Raw genomic sequence first — 6,000 nt, 5'->3', positions numbered from 1 at the left:
CATTTTTAAACAGATTCGAAGCAAACATTATTTTGTCTTCTTCAGCACACTTGCTTATTTTTAGAACAGCCTTAGTTTTCTTATCCAGCGTAGAGCTGCAATGGGTCCTTCATTACCCGAGAATTCTATTGGTTTGCAGGACCAGAATTCTTTATAAGAACAACCATATGGCATGGTTCTTCTTCTTTTGGGAATGGGTACTTGAAGTACGAGTCCATTGTTCACGCTATGTTCCGGTTCACTTGGTCGCTTACTGCTATGCTTACTTTTATTATTCGCTTCTTGAACCGTTTGAATAATAAATGGCATTGCATCTATAATTCCTTGTGCCACTATGTGTTGAACGACACTATTATCCATTTGGTTTCCATTGTTGTTTGAATTTTCGTTAGCCACGTTATTGTTACTCTGGTTATCGTTATTTAGATTATCTTGATTTCCCTCGTCGGCCATCTGAATTTTAAACATTTACCAAATATTAATATCACAAATAATATTTGAATATCGCCAATCACATGACACGCACTTTTAGCCAAAAGCGTCGAGCATTGCGACTTTTACTCTATTCGTATATTATGCATCATTACACACTAGTACTGAATTTAAAATTACAATACCGACTGAAATGTAAAGCTACAATACTAGTAGTATGCATCCGTAGTTTTTTTTTCTAACACATACACACATATATTATTTTATTATTATTATTACTACTACCGTCTCCACAATCGATTCAGGGATATGGATTCATCCAAAAATCCATATTGCGCTCATCGTATTTCCATACGAGACGCTCTCCCACTTGTCGCATTCTCTCACTGCTTTCTAAAATTTCCTCACCAAAAGCCCTAAGTTCTTGGACATTTTCTGCACTCATTGGGGGTGCAGGTTCTAGGACTGGGTTTGGAATTTGGGGTGCGGGTTCCTGGTATGGAGGGATAGGGGCCTGGTATAGGTATGGATTCTCTAAAATTTCCCTAACATATGCATCACTAATGTTGTAGGGATCTTGAGGATCTAACCCTGGGTAGGCTCCTAGGTTGAACGTTGGCACATTTTCCTGTATTGGGTTTTGTTGCACATAGTCCCTAATTTCATCCCACCAGGGGTCATAATTTGGGTCTAGGGGGTTTGGTGCAGGTACCCTAAGTATCTCCTCCGGGTTGAAATCATGCATTTCTACTTGATTTCCAGGGTTTTCTACTTCCATGGGTTGGTCAGGAATTTGTGGTTGTGGTTGGGGTGCTAGCATTTGTTCCAGGTTTGGGTTAGCAGCAGTGGTTGCTAAAATACGGATATTAGCTATACCCCTATTTAGCATATCCTGGTTATAGGCATCAGTTTCTATTTTTGCTGCGGCTAACACTCGCTGTTCCTGCAATTTTTTCATACGTTTCCTACGCTCGTGTGCTCCCCTACTGAACCATCCCCTCTTTTTCTGAGGAAATGGCTCTTCAGACTGAGCCTTAAACACAAAGATTCCTTCTTCCGTATCAGCAGAGTACCCTGAGAGGGCAGGCTGAGAAGAGGAGGTGCCTTCGCTCCTAGGCGAACCAGACAATTGACGATACGCGTCAGAGGGTCCTTGGTCGCTCATACTGTAAACTAACAAATAGTCAGATAACACATAGCAAGTAAATACAATTATGCACGTATTTCCGTAATTTATTTCCTAACATTTTGAATTTTGATGTCAGCGGAACACTTCTGTGGCTGAATCAGTGGCATAGCTCTGATACCACCTTCTGTCACAACCCCCAATCCCTAGTTCCCGGGAACGGGCGGCCGCGAGCCAGTTTCGGTGGTATCACGTTTATTTATCCAATTCGGCAGCGGAAATTTTCATCAGGACCGTAGTTAGGAAATATGTTATCAGAGTAAACCACCACATTTTATAATATTAAACACATGGGTAAAACCCAAGTTTTCATTACATATAATTTCATAGGGGTACACCCTATTTTATTTAGGAAAAACATCTATTTCTTTTTAGGTAACTTTATTGTCACTTTTCCAAGCCTTCAGTGCTGTCCAGCTGGGTTCTATTTGGCTTTCACATTTTGTTACCTGAAACGCGTTTTAAAAACATTTTGTTAGTGGAAATACTGGTGAGTGAATCCCAGTTTAATCAAGTTTAAATAAGACCAATTTGCAGTATTGAGGGCACATCCGCAATTACATTTGTTTCCAAGACATCACAATTAACATCAGTGGTACGGTCATACTCAACTTATGGGATGTTACCACGCCAGTAACCAATTTTGTATACAAAACCCCAACATACCCACTATAATTGTATTCTTACAAATACTCAATAACTGCTTTTTATATATTTAATTTAGTGAGGTTTTGTAAAAATAGTAAACAAAAAGTGGATCAACTCACAAAAATGAGTTCATAAAAAGAAGGATCACTCACATTGCTGTCTTAGATTACTCTTTAAGGTTTCCTGGTGAAAATCTATAAATTACACAAATGCACGTATGTTAGTATAATAACCCATTTTAACATTAGTAATACCCTCCCCGAGACGGCATTCCAACGACTACGTCGGGCAGAACCACGACAGCCGTTACGGAACCCTAGATCAATCGGGCAGCGTATCTAATACGTCTCCAGGGGTTATAATACTTACATCGTAGCAGAACCTCGCTATTTAGGGGGTATAATGCCCGAGTATAATAACTCTACTTCAGAAATTTAGATTGAAAGAAAGAAATGGACGATCGGAACTAAAGGCCCATTGCCTTCTTATATCGGGCTGAAATCTGGTCTCCACGCGGCCCGCGTAAAGAACAGGCCAAGCTCACACGGCCCGCGTCAACGCTGGGTCAACGCATAGCTTGGCTGGGTCACCACTAGGCTTGACACGATGTCGACACGTGTCAGCACCAGATGTATCCGCGTTTTATGAGTCCGCGCGGCCCGCGTTAATGCAAGCTTAAGCTTACGCGGCCCGCTTGAACTAAAGAATTCAGCGGAGTCCGGTTAGTGCTCTCATATAGCCCGCGTGAGCTTGAGGTGGGATCCTACGCGGCCCGCCTCAGCTCTAAATTTAGATTTTTATTTTATTTTTATAAACTATAACGTATTTCGGGCTTGGTTTTCATATACGGGGTGTAATATAAGACATATCGGGATATTTCAAATAATAGGGTGTCGGAAAAATATTCAAGGATGTCGGTTTACGTTAGGGTTGTTATACCTTTGGTTTATTATAGGTACCAAAGGGGGAGAGGCGAGAAGGTTTAACCTCTGGTGCAAGAGGTTTACCTCTCGGAGACATCCTTCCAGTCCCACCGTCAGATGGTTGATACGGTCGACCAATGCTTCTTCCATCCCCGTCATTTCATCAATAGCCTCTCTTAGGGCGTAAACATAGTTTACAAGAGAGTCTTCCGCCGTTGATGATCTCCTCCCCTGTCGGTTATTTCTTGATGAAGACGTTCCGCTTGTTCTGCTTGCTATTTCTGGGAAATAGACCGAAGAGAGTTCAATCTTCAGGAAACAGAACCTCGGACACGGCCCCGTGCTCGCTGAGCACGGCGCCGTGTCCACTTGTCTGCAGGATTTTAGACTAAGGAATCTTGGAGTTTTAAATTATTTTTATGGTTTTTAGCCGAGTATTAAGCACAGATAATTTAAAACAAAGTTATACAACTAATTTTAAGTAAGATTCCTTAGATAATAACCTTACAAACTTCACATTAAAGGTTGGAATCATGGAGTTTCCAAGCTTTCATGGAGGAAATGTTTGAAAAAAAATTGAAAGAGGAGGCAATGAATAAAAGTGGAAAAGACAAGAGGGTTCTTTGGAACCTTCTTTTAGAACTTACCTAGGATAGTATGAGTGAAGATCCCAGGAATCTCTGTCTTTTGAAGTGGTTAAAAATGAGCAGGAATCAGGCTGCATTTAAAGAAAACGACAGCGCGCTGGACATGGCCCCGTGTTGGTTGGACACGGCCCCGTGTGCAGTTAAAATCCTGACACATTTTGTCCGTATTCTGACAAAATCAGCAGAGAATCTTTTAGGTGGGCACGAGGGCGTGCTGACCTGGACACGGCCCCGTGTCTGGAAGCTGTCTTAGGGAGTTTCTCCATTTTCTAAGGAACTATTGATATCGGGTGGTTCCTTACTGGATGGAACAACCCCAAAGTGCCTAAGATACCTTAATTGTCCTAGACTAAGACGAGAACGCAAGAGGTTGTCGGTGAGGGTGATTCCTATGTTTATTTTAGGTGGACAAGTCCAACCCTTTTCCGGGCTCTGGTTAAAGAAGGTATATGCCGAATCGCTCAGGTCTATGTATGCACCGAACGAAGTCGATGGAGAGTCCTTCACGGCACAATCGGCACAGGGACGACTATCTTCCATGTCTTTGCTAGGTATGAAGGTAGGATTGGGAACAACGAGGTTGTTTTCATGCGACCCCAACATTTCTTCTTGGTCATCGTCTTGGGATGGATTAATGAAATCCTTCCTAAGCTCTTGTAACCAATTTAGAACTAGATTTTCTAGTTGAAATAATTCGTCAAGGAGCATTTCTCCTAGAATATCTGGCTGGGCGCATTCGAGGGAGAGATAGTGATAATTTTTACTTTCGCCCCTCTTAAGGTTATAGGGAGACGATGGGTCTATATAGTGGGGCTTATAATTTAGAAAGTAACATTCTAATTCTTTATGTTTGCCTCCACATAATTGACACCATGTACCATAAGAGTGCCGAAAGTAAAAAGAATTACCATCACTCATGTTTGTGTCAGAAATTACCAACCGCCGGGATCTAACGGTTCTGTTTTCAGTAACTGAATCTTGGGCATGGGGGTGTGTTGAGTGAACACGGCACCGTGTTCAGCTTACTGTCTGACTTAAAACAAGATTGCCAGTTCCAATGATTTGGGCACGGGGCGTGTTCAGCGGGCACGGCCCGTGCTGAGTTCTGAAGAAGCTGAAAAATTTAAGAAAATCCTAAAAAAAATAAAAAAATGATTAGGCCGTTGATTCCTAACTTTCTTAAAATCCTTGTGTCCCCGGCAACGGCGCCAAAAACTTGATGCGTGCTAGTGTGTATATGTTTTAAATATATATTTTAAGCCCTTTTTACACTTTAGCCAAGTTTTAAATTTATAAAACACGATATTTACTAACACTAAACACACATATGGACAAGTGCACCCATCGTGGACGTAGTATAGTGTTGGTAAGATACCGAGTCGTCCAAGGACACAAGAGCTTTTAGTACCGGTTTATCCTCAACGTCTAATCAAACCAAAATGTTAGAAAAAGATTTTTAAACTAAGAAAATAAAACTAACTAAATGCTGAAAAATAAAATAAAAATAAAAACAGATAGACAAGATGAATCACTTGGATCCGACTCGTGTGTTAGTATAACCTTTGATTATTTTCGCACTTTTGCACTTGTTTAAGAGATTATCTTAGTTATTGTAGTAGGCCCCTCTTTTGAAGGCGACGTTACCCTCAACCCAGTAGTTTGAGTCAGCAAGGATACAATCCTAAAGGGTCGGATTATTGAAAGATAATTAATTAAGTTATTAATGCAAATTATGGTAGGCCCCTCTTTTGGCGGTGACGTTACCCTCGACAAAGGAGTCTGAGTCAGCAGGGATACAGTCCTAAATAGTCGGGTTATAGTATTAATAGTAGTTAACTTATGAGGGGATCAAAGAGTTTGGACCCCCGCCATCCAATACCTTTGGGTATTGAAGGAGGTCCTACTAAATTTGACCCAGGTCCCTTGCAGGACCTCTAAACGCTGAACAAGGGCAAGACCCTTACCAAACCGTTCCCTTAACCCACGACCAGGTAGCCAACATACCTCCATATAGACCGTGGAGATATGAATAGTGAAAATCTTTTATTTTATATAGACAGTAAAATAATGCCAAGACACCACGGACAAACGATAAGGAAGAATCACCTTCAACATAAGCAACTAGTTATTAAAGTCATTAATACAAAACCAATTAAAAAGTGCA

Source organism: Helianthus annuus, chromosome 3 (assembly GCF_002127325.2).
Source record: "Helianthus annuus cultivar XRQ/B chromosome 3, HanXRQr2.0-SUNRISE, whole genome shotgun sequence".
Lineage (NCBI taxonomy): Eukaryota > Viridiplantae > Streptophyta > Magnoliopsida > Asterales > Asteraceae > Helianthus > Helianthus annuus.
This window is presented reverse-complemented; position numbering follows the sequence as displayed.